Source organism: Odocoileus virginianus, chromosome 30 (genome assembly GCF_023699985.2).
Source record: "Odocoileus virginianus isolate 20LAN1187 ecotype Illinois chromosome 30, Ovbor_1.2, whole genome shotgun sequence".
Taxonomy (NCBI): domain Eukaryota; kingdom Metazoa; phylum Chordata; class Mammalia; order Artiodactyla; family Cervidae; genus Odocoileus; species Odocoileus virginianus.
The window spans coordinates 21,642,669-21,657,998 of record NC_069703.1 but is presented as its reverse complement, the minus strand read 5'-3'; positions in this window follow the sequence as shown (position 1 = coordinate 21,657,998).

Sequence of the window (15,330 nt, the reverse complement as noted above, 5' to 3'; positions counted from 1 at the left end):
TGCCGAGGGGGTGCCCTGGTTTGGAAATTCTAGGGGTGTTGCAATACTGGAGTGTGGTGAAAGTGCCTCAGGGTCTCAAGAAGTTGACGGTAGGCTTGTGCCAGGCCATAATAATAGCCTCTCGGTGGCTCTAACCCGCTCTGGCCTCTCAACTCCCAGGAACACTAAATTCACACAGGCGCAGAACGCAGCCCTGCTCCAGTGCGCCCAGCCTAATAGCTACTGTTGTGTTTGTGCTGTACCCGCAAGCATCACGGGCAATTAAGAAAGTCGTCCGTTGTGAGCCTGGGCTGCCATTTAAGGGCGGGAGCCTGGAGCCTGGAGCCCTTATGGGACACAGATAAACGGGGGAGGAGTGTTGTTTCCCAGGAGAGGGACCCCTGCCATCAGCTGGCAGATCCCCAAGAGGGCAGGCAAAGTTTGCTGTGGGTTTGCGGGAAGGGAAGAGGAGACGGGGGGACAAGGGGCCCTGCTTGTGTGAAGGACACGTGCACACACACAGGCACACTTTTTCACAGGCTGGCGTGCACTATCACATACCCACAGGCACTCCCGCCTGGAACACAGACCTACAGGCATGTCAGGGGAAATATGTATGGGGTGTGCACATACTTGCATGTACTCACATGCACACACATGCACAATACCTTCACTCACATGCCACCAGCAAATGCATACACTCATGGACTCACATGGGCATTTGTACCAAGTTTGCATGTTCTGGATACATTTATTGACCTAAATCCACACTTACACATGACAGGCACTCTTGTAGACACAAATGTATGTTCCTATGCACATGTACAAAAGTATGGATACAAGGCTCATATCCTCATGTCCACATGGACATGTGCTCATCTTTTCATCCCAAATCCTAAAGCAAGGCAGCTCTGAAAACCTTTAAAATATGCACACTCAATCTCTATGCTTCTTTCATGGCCACGAAAAAGAATGGACTTGGGGACTGGGCCTGATGCATCTGTCAGGTGGAGGAGAGAAAAGAGTTGGGAAAGGGAATTCTTTTCTTCTGTTTTGAGCCATGGCCAGTGTCCTTTAGAAGCTGAAAAATAATTGTTGGTGGACAGCTTTCCAGGAGCCCACCACCAGCCACTTGACCCTGTTGTCACTGAAGAAGCCATGTTGATGAATTTTAGACTCTCTGGGAAGCAAATTTCCAAATATCCTTGATGTCATGAAAACAGAGCGGACACCCGTGACTTCCCTAAAGTGTCTCTTTTTCCATCGCCCGCCCAGAGTAGGGGACCAGATTGGATGAGCAGAGGGCCGTGTACTGTGACTTGGCGAATTTGATTTTCTCATTGTTGAAATAGAGTGTAGAAATGTTTTCATCCTTTTCTGAGGTTTGGGGTTTCTCCCTCTCTCTGCCTCCCTCACCCCTATTTCCCGCACTGTTATTAGGGAAAGAAAATTGGAGACCGTGTCCATTTGGAGAACATCTCCCAGAATAATTGTGCCGTGACACACGGGGAGCGCAAAAAGAAAACAGGAAACCCAGCTGCAAGGGCTTGTTTGAAACTGGCAAAGTTTGTAGCAAAATTTCAGCCAGAAAATTCACAGATGGCAGCCGTTGCCCACAACACCACTTCCCTCCGTGTCTGGTTGAGAATGGGGCCTGCCATTGGCCTGGTTCAACTCCCGTGGTGGTAATGGTGACCTTCCCCATCAGACCCCGAGAACAAGTTCAGTGCATTTGTGTTCGCTCCACGTGGCACGTTCTGGAAGCCAGCAGCCTCTGACCACCCTCCCATTGCTGTGGGCCACGGATCCAGGGCTCTGTTGGAAACCTGTCAGGGACGTTTGTTTTGGAGGCTTTTTGACAGTTTAGATTTGGGTCAGAAGAGACTTCAAGAAGCCTAATTGACTTAAGTATTTTCATTGTATTTTGAGTACCCTCCTCACTTTGATCTTTTGGTTTCTCTTAACTGACAATAAAATGGGCTAGAAAGACCAGAATATTTGAGCGCTGGGTGCTTAGAGTCCCTGGTGAGTGGATATTATGCTAATGAAGGATGCCCATTATTATGTACTGAAGGTTGTACAGTTCTAGAGGGTTATTATGGGGTCCATCAGTTTATATTTTCAGCATAGGAAGACATCCCAAAACTTAGTGACTTAACCATTTATTTAGCTCATGATTCTAAGGATATGAAATTTGGATTGGGCTCAGCAGGGCAGTTCTACTGATCCAGAACAGCTGCGCTAATCTCATTGGTTTGTCTGTGGTCAGCCAGCAGGTTGGCTGTGGCCTGGCTGGTCTAGGAAGGTCCAAGCTGCGATGACTCAGTTCTCCTCCTTGAGTTAGCTCATCTTGCAGCATGCTACCCTGATCTCATCCTCATGGTGTTGACAGGGTTCTGAGAGAAAGAGAGTAGACATAGGCAAGACCCCCTGAAGTCTAGGCTGCAGTCTAGGTATGGCATCACTTTCGCTGCGTTCTGTTGGTCAAAGTAAGTCATAAGAAAATCCTGCAAAGTAACATATGAAGGGCACAGATACAGGAGTCTAGGATGATAGCTATTTTTACAGTCTACCACAGAGGGTACAGATTCTGACTTGACATTCACTTTCTAAAGGAGTTGGAGCTGTTCTGTGGTGGGCCTGTTCTAGAGGACGGACTACCTCTCAGGTGAACAGAATGGGACCAGGTAGCCTCTAAAAGCCCTGAAATTCCAAGTGTTTATTTACTAGGGACTTATCTTCAACAACCAGAATAGAATATTTTCATAACCTGAGAATCAGGAGAACTAGAATGATTTCCCAAATCCCTGATAACCCCAATCTTGACCTCATCCCCCCATCTCCATCTCTTCCCTCCTATTAAGGCTGATCAGATTTTCTCTTTCCCTTTCACTCATACTTATACCCTCCAGTCCCATCCATCTACCTGGGTTCTGTTTGATCAGGGGTTAGGGTGCAGAAGAAGGCAGATAAGGCATGCTCCCAAAGACCAAGGTTGCTGGACTCCATATTTACTCTGTGGTCTAAAGAATGATGTGTATTGGAGAGAAGAAAGGAAACAGCATGTACTTTTTTTTTTTTTTTAAATCACACGTGCAGAGAGTGGAAAATAAAAGAAACCAGCAACCCAACTCGAAGTCAGTTCTAAAGGAGGGTGATGTGAACTTGAGCTCTGGAACTGGAGCCAGGACAGGAAGTGGGCTTGGCCTACATGAGGGGCATATGCCACATGGAAAACCACCCTGGCCCAGGCTCCCCGTCTTCCTAATTCCCTTCAGCCTGCAGCCCCTCCTGACCCTGGGAACAATGCGGCTCTGTGCTGAAGGCTTTCCAGCCCCAGCAGCCGAGACTGTGCCTTTTGTGATGGCCTGGGAGAGGAAGAATGGAGAAGCTGGTTTGGACGTCCGCGCGTGTGAATCACTCACATCACGTGGCCGGGCCGGCTGCAGCAACTCCCCGGGGCCGCCCCAGGGCGCACGGGGAGCGTGGCCTGAGCCCACGCCTGGAGGCTGCCGAGCCAGCTGCAGGGTGCCTGCTCTGAACCGAATAACCAGGGCAAGGACGGCCAGCGGGCTGGGGGTGGAGCAGGTCTGGTTCAGCAAGGCCATTGATGACACTGGAGCCACCGTGCGGGCTCTGGGCCCCCGGACCTCTCCCTCCAATTCCCAGGTCAGTTTCAGGTCTGTGTCTGATGCTTTTGAGTCACTGAAGGTCTGGTTCATCCCTGCAGCCTGCAGGGCTGGTTCCTTGATTCAGGCAGGTCAGGACTCCCTCCACAGGGGGACTTTCTCCATGGACTGGAGTAGGTCCGGAGTATGGAGAAACTACCGCACTCTGCAGCAGAGAGGACACCGTGAGTCAGGGGCTGCGCTGTTTCCCAGAACTGTCTGGATTCTGGCTTCAAAATGAGAAACGCCCAGGCCTCCTGCCTGCCGGCTCCTCAGAGTGCTGATGGGAGAATGCTGAGCATCAGGATGGGAGGAAGACTCAGGCCAGCCGAACAGATTGCTGAGGGTTGGGTAGGGCAGGTCTCTGTCCCTGCTGCAACTTGGAGGGGGCTTATTTGCACTGCGTGGAGGCAGGGGAATGGATTCCATGACCCTGCACGGTATGAATTAATTTCTCCTGCCCCAGCCCAGCCCGGGTACCTCTCCCTGGTGTCCTGCAGAGGGCAGTGTGGTACCGCAGGCAGGACTCTGCTGCCTCATCAACTTTTCTTTCCACTCCACTGCCCTCCTAATCTTTTCATATCAAAGCTGCTTGGACACACACAACCGGAGCCCTGCTTGAATGACATGACTTAGCCTGGAGTTCTGGGCTCCCTTGACTGAGAGAAGCCCCGCTCCCCTAACCTCGACCCTGCCCCAGGCCTTGGCTTAGCTCAGAGAGGATACCTAACTCTTCCCCAATCCTAAAGGTGGCTGTGCAGATGGGCAGAGTTTGTACATACGAAGAACTTCATGGTTTTTTGAGACATATTCTCATTGGTTCCTCATAGTAGTTCTGAGAGGCGTGTTGTGGGTTAGCCACTCAGTCGTGCCCGACTCTTTGCAACCTCATGGACTGTACCCTACCACGTTCCTCTGTCCTTGGAATTTTCCAGGCAAGGATACTGGAGTGGTTTGCCATTTCCTTCTCTAGGGGATCTTCCCGACCCAGGGATCAAACCTGGGTCTCCTGCACTGCAGGCAGATTCTTTACCCACTGAGCTACCAGGAAGCCCTGAGAGGTGTTTGGTGGGCGGGGGGGGGGGGGGTGGGGGGAGATGTTGCCCATTTAATACAAGAGAACTGAGCCCCAAAGAGAGGTGAGGTGACAGCCCTGAGTGGTTCAACTGGAAAGAGGCCGAGTCAAGTAGCAATACTGTCTCCTAATGCTTGGTCCACTGCCCACCACACCCTTCCCTGGTGCCCCTGAAATTCAACCAGAACCACCTCTACACCCCAAGGACCTCCTCCCTGTTTGCGGTTGTATTTTCTCCAGAGAAAGAGTCATGAAGTTACCTCCACTTTTCTAGATTCCCACGCTACTCTCGAGTCAAATATATCATCTTGGAGAAGTCACTTTACTTTCCTGGGACTTGCTTTTTCCAACAGGAAAAGGAAGCTTTTGCATCAGATGGTCTGTCTTTAAGGTGGCTTGGAATTTTGACTCTTGGTGGTTCCATGTTTGGGCTATGTTGCCGATTACAAGTTAGCTAAGTGAAAGGAGGAATAGAACTTTGAAGGTTGCGGTGGGAGGAGTCACTCTGTCAATTCAAATTGTGAGCTTAACCAAACTCTTGAGAACCACTGCTTGTTTCCATTTGGTGGGTGCAAGCTTTGCCTCTTAGGGCTTAGGAGAGTCAGACCCTCACGCTGACAAGTGACACAGACAATGGTGTCAGTGAACATGAACATGGGTCAGAGAGTGAGCCCAGGGGAACCCCACACTCAGAAACTCGCTGGGAGATGCTGGTGGGAGCAGCCTGTCCCCCCGGGAGTCTTGTTTTTCCTGGGCAGTCTCTCTGGCAGCCATTTGCAGTCCCAGCAGTTTGGAGGCAGTGCGAGCTACTTCTGTGGCTGCCCTAGGAGATCTGCTCTTTTCCAAGAGGTGGACCTCAGAAAAAGAGGCAGACTCTTCAAGGTACACCCAGGGTCAAACCTGGGGTGTGTGATATGAGGGAGAGTGGAAGGACAGAGCCTTCAGGTCAGAATTCCTTTATAACGTCACCAGCTGCTATTACTTGACCAAGTCAACCAGACATGGAACAACAGACTGGTTCCAAATAGGAAAAGGAGTACGTCAAGGCTGTATATTGTCACCCTGCTTATTTAACTTATATGCAGAGTACATCATGAGAAACTCTGGGCTGGATAAAGCACAAGCTGGAATCAAGATTGCCGGGAGAAATATCACTAACCTTAGATATGCAGATGACACCAACCTTATGGCAGAAAGTGAAGAAGAACTAAAGAGCCTCTTGATGAAAGTGAAAGAGGAGAGTGAAAAAGTTGGCTTGAAACTCAACATTCAGAACACTAAGATCATGGCATCTGGTCCCATCACTTCATGGCAAATAGATGGGGAAACAATGGAAACAGTGACAGACTTATTTTGGGGGGCTCCAAAATCACTGCTGATGGTGACTGCAGCCATGAAATTAAAAGACACTTACTCCTTGGAAGGAAAGTTATGACCAACCTAGACAGCGTATTAAAAAGCAGAAACGTACTTTGCCAACAAAGGTCCATCTAGTCAAAGTTATCCATCTAGTCAAAGCTATGGTTTTTCCAATCGTCATGTATGGATGTGAGAGTTGGACTGTAAAGAAAGCTGAGCACCAACTGTGGTGTTGGAGAAGACTCTTGAGAGTCCCTTGGACTGCAAGGAGATCCAACCAGTCCATCCTAAAGGAGATCAGGCCTGGGTGATCATTGGAAGGACTGATGCTGAAACTGAAATTCCGATACTTTGGCCACCTGATGTGAAGAACTGACTCAATGGAAAAGACCTTGATGCTGGGAAAAATTGAAGGCAGGAGGAGAAGGGGATGACAGAGGATGAGATGGTTGGATGGCATCATTGACTCAATGGACATGGGTTTGAGCAAGCTCTGGGAGCTGGTGATAGACAGGGAAGCCAGGCATGCTGCCGTCCATGGAGTCGCAAAGAGTCGGACATGACTGAGTGACTGAACTGAACTGAAGTCAACCAGATGATACTGTTAACATTCCCATTTTACAGATGAAGAAACTGAGGCCCAGAGAAATTGAATAACTAGTCCAGGGTTATACAGTTCACTACAATTAGCCTTAGGACTGCAAAGCGCACATCCTTAATCTTCACTCTGGGCTGTGTCTGTCTCTCTGGGATTGGGTTATCTACCCTAATCTCTGGACCAGAAATTAGTAGATACCATCTTAAAAGGATGAATTTGCTAATGAGGCATCCGAGGAAGAACATCTGTTATCCATACTGTGTGCAGAAATCTGGATTATTATTTTTCTGTGTATCATATCTACCTACCTACCTATCTATCTATCTATCTATCTATCTATCTATCTATCTATCTATCTATCTATCTATCTATCTATCCATCTCTCTCTCTCTCTACTCCCTTCCCAGTAGCCTACTAAGCGGGAAGTATAAAAAGACCTGCAGTTGGTTGTGATTTCTACATCACTGTTCTTTGGATAGCTCTGCAGCCTGGGGAGGGTTGGTACCCCTGAGATGTGGGAGCTGAGACCTGGTGATGATCAGTGACTTGTTCAAAGCCCCACAACTGGTTGGTGACTTGCCTGGATTAAAAACCAAGATCTCCTGATTCAAGGTCATAGTGTCCTACTGACCCCAACTAGCCCCCTGTGGAGACAGTGCTGGCTTGGCCAGTGAGACTGGGGTTTCCCAGTTACAGGGGGCTCAGCATCTGTGTACTTTGAGCTCCTGAGAGTTCTGTGCAAATCTGTACCCAGAGGTTCAGCTCTGTCCTCTGCCAGGAACAGTGCAGGATTTTGGTCCAAATGCAGGTTTGGGTGGGAGATTTTGTGGTGTTCTGCATTTAAAATCTGCAGTAGAGAGGCCTGGGCTTTTCTGTGAGCTGTGTCAGGGCTGAGAGTCAGGTGAGAGTGCCGAGGTTTGTGCTTCCAACCAGAACCACCCACCAAGCCACCACTGAAGCCAGGCTGTCCTGGGGCAGCTGGATGCAATAAGAGCCCAGGGGAGGGAAACTCAGGTGAGGGCTGAATGGCATTTGCACGGGATTTCATGCCACAGATGCACGATGTGGCTTAGATTTCCGAGAAATGGTTCAACTTGGCCTGGGTGACTTAAGGAAAGTCTTTTCTGGAAGGAGGGGCTTAGACATAATTGTTTTTAGAGATCATTTTCTACTTATATTTTTTTCCTTCTTCTGACTAGTTTTTTTTTTCTTTTGCTTAAAAACTGCCATGGCAAAATGCCTATAATGTAAACTGTCAACTATTTACCTTGCCAATAAAGCTACATCTTTGTCCCTGCTACTCCCTTCCTCGGGGTCGAGCTTCCTCTTGTTTCTATTTTTCTAAAGCCTTTGAACACATGTGTGATCTTGGTACAGGTCATAATGGCTAGAACTGAGGTCCAATCTCTGCAGGTACGCTTCCGTCAGCTGTGTGAACCTGGGCAAATCACTCAGTTTTTCCGAATCTTGATTTATTCCCCTATAAGATGGGGTTGATGATATCTAACTCACCTACCTGTTGTGAAGATCTCAGGAGGATCTGTATTTTCTTAGAACATAGAGAGTCTATGAATCTGCTGGAGTGAGGCAGTCTGGTGAGTGGGGAAGAGGGAATCTACGGGGCTTCTCTAGTTGCTCAGTGGTAAAGAATCTACCTGCGAATGCAGGGGACACGTGTTCGATTCCTGGTCTGGGAAGATCCCACATCTAAGATCCAACAACTAAGCCTGTGTGCCATGACTACCGAGCCCACGTGCCACAGCTACTGAAGCCTATGTGCCTAGGTCTTTTGATCTGCCGCAAGAGAAGCAAACACAAGGAAGAGTAGCCCCCATTCACTGCAACTCGAGAAAGCCTGTGAGCAGCAAGGAAGATCCTGCACAGCCATAATATATACATTTTTAAAAAAAGAAAAAAGAGAGAATCTACCGATTATGGAGAAGCCCAGATTTCTGAGCTTGATTTTAGTCACAGAGTAACTGAATTCTTTCAATGTGTCGTGTGAATCTGCAGATTAGCAGATGTGGCTTGGGGGCACTTATGGTTGGTGCCTGTCCTGGAACGTGATCTTGAGTGCATGCTGATGATGGCATTTGGGGTGGGTGTGGGGGACTAGAGGAGGTATCTGAGAAGGTTCCCCAGTGTCGAGAATTCTCTGTGATTTGAGCATCTTAGGTTGTACGAAGTTGGAGAGCTAGTTCACTATGTGGGATGGTTTGAGAAAATGCAGGAAGACTGAAGAATGGAGTCATGTGGCCTTTTGTCTTTGTGGGGGTAGGGGTGGTGTTTTATGGCCTTTTACAAGAAATTCAGGAAGGTGGGGGAGGCCGAGAGATGGAGTACTTTGAAGCTTCATCTGTAGAAGGTTTAATTTAGGCTGAAAGAGGATTTGGCTAATGGCAGAGAATTCAGCAAAGTGTGGGGAGGGTGGGGTGAAAGGGAGGTGGATGTGATGATGGAATTCTACCAGCATTTGCTTATGAGAGCACGCCCACCTTGGAGAACATCTTAAAATGGCTTATTTGTTTAATTTGTTCATTGCTTTGATGTTTCAGACAGCAGCCCTCAAAGCAGCCCACCAGACTGAACTTAGTCTTAGCAGACACTTAGCTCCAGACAATCTGTGTCTCCACGTCACACCCGCTCTGAGCCCTGGTGCCCAGGCAGATGGGCGATCTAATCTGAAGCACAGGAGAAGCTGCCCTTGATGTGAGTACCACAGGGATCGTCAGAGAGCCCTGTGGGTGCAGCAGTGTCCAGGGTAGACTTCTGGCAAAACTCAGGCACCAGCTTTCTCACCCTCAGCAATATCTGGTGGCCGTGACCGTCTCAGAGCTTCCTGGAGAGAAGCTGCTATGGAAGGAGACAAAATGACTGGTGTCTTGCATTAGCATCCGGTGCCCCTGCATGATCTGCATGATTTCTAAGCAGCTCATCCTAAGCCTTGTGAACCTGGGATATGCCTTTCCAGGGAGAGGACGATTGGGTGTTTATCATTTAGATTTAACTTGTCTGAAAGAGATTGACTTGAAAAAAGATCAAAGTGTAGTTGATTTACAGTGTTGTGTTAGTTTCAGGTGTGAAGCACAGTGATATAGAACAGAGAAGCATCAGCTTCTCTGGTGGCTTAGTGGAAAAGAATCTGCCTGCAATGCAGGAGACATAGGAGACACGGGTTCAACCCTTGGGTCAGGAAGATCCCCTGGAGGAAAGCATGGCAAAATCCACTTCAATATGCTTGCCTGGAAAATTCCACGGACACAGGAGTCTGGCAGGCTACCGTCCATGGGGTTGCAGAGAGTTGGACACAACTGAAGTGACTTAGCAAGCACACACATGCACACACACACACACACACACACATATACACACACACATATATATCTTCTTTTCAGATTCTTTTCCATTAAAGTTTATTGTGTGATGTTGAGTATAGTTCCCTGGGTTATACAGCAGGATCTTTCTGTTTATCTATTTTATATATAGTAGTTTGTATCTGCTAATATCTAACTCCTGATTTATCGCTTCCCCCGTTTGTTAACCATAAGTTTGTTTTCTATGTCTATTTCTGCTTTGTAAATAAGTTCATTTGTATCATTTTTTTTTAGATTCCACATACAAGTGATATATGATTTTTGTTTTTCTGTTTGACTTACTTCTCTCAATTGATAATCTGTAGGTCCACCATATTGCTACAAATGACCTATTTCACTCTTTTTTATGGCTGAGTAACATATAATATGGAGAAGCAATGGTACCCCACTCCAGTACTCTTGCCTGGAAAATCCCATGGACGGAGGAGCCTGGTAGGTTGCAGTCCATGGGGTCACGAACAGTCAGACATGACTGAGTTACTTCACTTTCACTTTTCACTTTTATGCATTGGAGAAGGAAATGGCAACCCACTCCAGTGTTCTTGCCTGGAGAATCCCAGGGATGGGGTCGCACAGAGTCGGACACGACTGAAGTGACTTAGCAGTAGCAGCAGTGGCAATATATAATACACATACGTACACACATATGTGTAAATACACATATACACACACACACACATACATACACACACACCGACCACATATTCTTTATCCATTCATCTATTGATGGACATTTAGGTTACTTCCATGTCTTGGCTATTGTAAATAGTGCCATTATGAACACTGGGGTTTATGCATCTTTTTGAATGAGAGTTTTCTCCAGATACATGCCCAGGAATGGAATTGCTGTATCATATGGTAGCTTTACTGTAGTTTTCAAAGGAGCTTCCATGCATTCTCCATAGTGGCTGCACCAATTTATATTCCCACCAACAGTGGAGGAGGGTTCCCTTTTTTCTATATCCTCTCCAGCCTTTAGTATTTGAAGAGACTAACTCCTTAACACTTCTCAGAAGTCCTGTAATCATTGCAGTGTCTTCCCTTCTGAAGGGAGATACCCTTCTCTTGTGTTCAGAACTTGAAATAGACTTGAAATTATTGCCAACGCCTTACTGTTCTCTTTCTTATCTGGTGCAACAAGGAGTTTGGCCATCTTTGGGCTCTTGTTTGAGACTTGATTCCAACTGTACCAGAGCTCAGCAGTGTTACCACAAACCCCACCAGGTGCTTACAGTGTAAAGGGCATAATATTGGAGCTACAGAAGGTGGATTTAAGTTCTGGTTTTGTCACAATGGTCTGAGCTTCAGTTCGTTTCTCTGTGAATGGGGAAAATAATGAAATTTACCTCAAAAGTTTGTCATGAGAATTAAAAGGGATGATGCATGTGAAGCATATAAGAATGAAATCATAAGCATAGAAGCACTTCAAAGATGGCATCATCTCTTTCACCTGGGTTTCACATGTCTTTGGTATTTGGGGCTGAGAATTCTGATTGTGTCATTAAGAATGTTCTAATCAATGGAAAAGCTGGGGTCTGGTATTTGGGGAGGACACAGCCCAATTTCACAATCTCCTTAGACTCTCCATCATGTTTCTTGGGTTGTCTTTTTTCGTAGATCAAGCAAACACTCAAGTGTCCACTATCTGTAGGTTGACTATCACACATCATTTAGATTGAACACATCAACTTAAAAATGGAGTCATAAGTCTAATCATTTGCCCAAGGCCTCCTGACACTTTGGATGGCACTGAAAGTGTTCTTGGTCCCAGGTGCTAACTGGCACAGGAAACTATCTGGACCAAAGTCACTTTCCAACACCTCCTTTTCTCCCCTTGAGAGGACTTTTGATCTTCCCACATTTCTGCTAATTCTTCCTTATTTACCTGAGTGGACTCTTGTTTTCTCCCTACTCTCTTTCTTCAACTGACTGACAATGATTGAAGTTAATCTTATGTCGCAAATGCAACCAAAAGAAAAGGAGTTCTCATAATACTCTTATCAAAGCGAATGAAAATAGTTACCCAGCAAACTTGGTCTAGTTAAGAAATAAGGAAAAGAATGACAATACTCATGATATTGAGAGCATGAGGGGACAGGCACTACTGACTTGGTGGAAATGTAATTTGGTCCAACCCTACTAGAAGGTAATTTGGTGTATATATCAAAAATGGATAAGCTGTTATATGGTGATTTCACATCTAGGAATGTGTTCTGAAGAAATGACCAGGCAAAATCACGAAGTTGTATATGCAAGATGGGGAGTTTATTACAGTGTTGGTTTTAATGGAAAAAATTGGAAACATAGTAAATATTCAATATTAGGAATTTGTTGACTAGATATGAAATATCCATATGATAGTATATTACATAACCAATTAAAATGATGGTCTGAATTGGATGTTATTGATAAAATTGAGAAGAGAAAAGATTACAAAATATGTATTATAATTTTTATAAAAAGAAAGTACTTATAAATACATAGAGAAAAACTTGAAAGGTATGCACGTTTCATGAGAGAGGAAATTGTGATTTAATTTAAAGGAAACTTTTCGGTTTAATTGAATTTTGATGTTTTCCTACAATGAATAGGTATTGCTTCTTTAATAAAGAAATCACAATATTTTAAATAGAATCAAGACCACTCCCAGAGACTTAAGACACTTCCATCAGAATCTCAAAGTCTCTATCTTTCTTTCTTTTTAGACTAGTTTTGCTTTTCAGGATTCTACAATATAAAACAGAAACAATTAGTCCTTCAGCATCATTATCTACTAATCTTTTGCTGAATGACTAATTTGCCAATGATATTATTTTTCTGCTATTTTTCGTTTATGGCATTTCCACTTCATTTGGGCTGAAGGAGAGCCGAAGAGGGATTCTTAGTCCTGTTTTCATTTTTGCATGACTGTTCTTTCCAGCTGCAGCTTTGGAGAAGAAACAAACATTGAAACCCCATCAGGGAGGCAGCTGTATGCATCCCAGTCAGTCTGGCTGGAAGGAACCACTCCTGGAAACTGACCCAAGGGCAGAAGCTCATTTCCTGTCCTCCCAGCCCTGCCACCCTGTCTCCACTTTCCCTGGCTCCCTCTAAGTCCTGTTCCTGGAGGGCTTTTGGAACTGAGTCTGGGGCACCTGTAGCTTAGTTCTCTTTCCCACAGGGGCTTAATTTGTCCGTGAGAAAATCTGCATGGAATTTCTGAGCAGTCAAGGAAGTCTTACAGGGTGGAGGCTAAAGGCCTTAAGGAGATGGGGCATTTGGTTTCTGGCTTGGGCAGGCATGTTCTGTAGAGAAGGCAGAACTATCTTGTTAAAAACAAGACGATACATTGGGGCAGGAGTATCCGGGCTGGGGTGAGACTAAACCGAGCACCCTGGCAATACTGGCCTCACACCAATGCGTGAGTTCATTATCAGAGCACTTGTTCAATTCTGGGTTTCATTTAGGGCTTGGCTGTGGGCAGGTTGGGGCAGCAAGTTGAGAGGCTGGGATGAGAAATTTGAAGGATTAGGGCAAGTGAACAGGATGGCATAGGATAAAACTGGGGGTCGGGTGGTATGGACCTGTAAATTGTGAGTGGTGGTGAGCAGTGGTCCTCTAAATTGCCAAAGAAGATTGGATTGACCCCACTGAAAGACTGTTTGAGGCTGATGGTGTGTTCCTGACCTGCAGTCTCCTTCTGTGGGAGCGAAATAAGACACCAGGAAGAAAATCACGGGACACTGCAATCTGTGTCCCATGGAATTCTCTCTCCTGAAGGGTGTCTTTTTCAGAAGGAAAGTTCTGGTCTTGGCAGGGCTGGTTTGATTGTGGCCTTGCAGAGAGGTAGAGGGATGAAGGAAAAGACACTTGGAGAGGGGACACTGCTTACTGTCTGGGCTAACTTGTTATCCCAACCCTCTCTCTGCTAGGAGAATTTACTACTAGTGAGTGATAGGTATGAAGCAGGACCCTGGTCCCTGCCCCCTCAACCCCGCTGCCCCCAGGAAGCTCAAAGAACCAGAGTCCTATTCTCCTGAAACCCTGGAGGCTAGGTAATAGCCAGTGCTGTCACTGGAGAACTCTATGTCTCAAGAGGCTTGACAGAGAGGAGCAGAGACAGTGGAGAGCTCATTTTTGTTGCACTGACTCCCAGGATCCAGGATCTAATAGTTGTTAAAGTGCAATGGTGGTGGTGTCCCAGGACAAGTGATGGTGGGAATGCCACCCTAAGCAGATGGTTTCTGGGGCATGAACTTGGCTGTTCTCCCTTAGGAGTATGGTGATCCACCCTTCCTGTTGATCTTTGGAGCTGCCCAGTGCTGTTCCATTAACTCATCTTCGGAGGACGAATGAAGCACAATGACCTTTAGCTTATTTCTATTATTTGTAACCAAGAACCCCCAACTGGTATATTAAAAAAAATTTTTGTTTACTTATTTTGGGTTTATTTTTTTTGGCTGTGCTGGGTCTTCGTTGCTGTGTGGGTTTTTCCCTAGCTGCAGCGAGCAGGGGCTACTCTCCTGTTGCGGTGCGCGGGCTTCTCACGGCTGTGACTTCTCCTGCTGTGGAGCTCAGGCTCTAGGCAAGTGGCCTTCAGTAGTTGTGGCAAGTCGGCTCTAGAGTACTGGCTCAGTAGTTGTGGCGAATGGGCTTAGTTGTCCTGAGGCATGTGGGATCTTCCTGGACCAGGGATTGAACCTGTGTCTCTTGTATTGGCAGGCTGATTCTTTACCACTGAGCCACCAGGGAAGCCCTGACTAGTATATTCTTGAAGATCTTAATCTTTTCAAGAATAGAAGCTTGCATTCCCAAATGAGACTATATCCTAACACTTTTCTTCCTTCCAGGTGTCCCCCTGAGAAGACTTGTCACTGGGGGCTCTGATTCTATCCTATGCCCCAATTGTAAGTGGGCTTGGAAGAATCTAGGTGTTTTGAGCTGTGAGTTTTAGAATCCCTGGGGTTTTCCTGGTAGTCGAGGGGGGGGGGGGCGGTCTGTGCAATGGAAATGGGATAATCTTAACCTGTCACAACTGTTAATCAAAGAAGGATTTATAGAAATCAGCCATGTGTCATTGAATCCCAGATTCCACCCAGACTATAGCAAAAAGATGATTCAGCCAAAGAGATACATCAGTTCCACCTCCTTGAATAATATCATCTTGCATTTATGTGGGGCTGTTAGCTTTTCAGACCTCTATTTAGTCTGTTCTCTTTTCAGATCTGGGAGGGCAGTAGGCATGGAACAGTAGTTACAGTTAATCTTCCCGAGCCTCTGCTGTCTCATCTATACGGT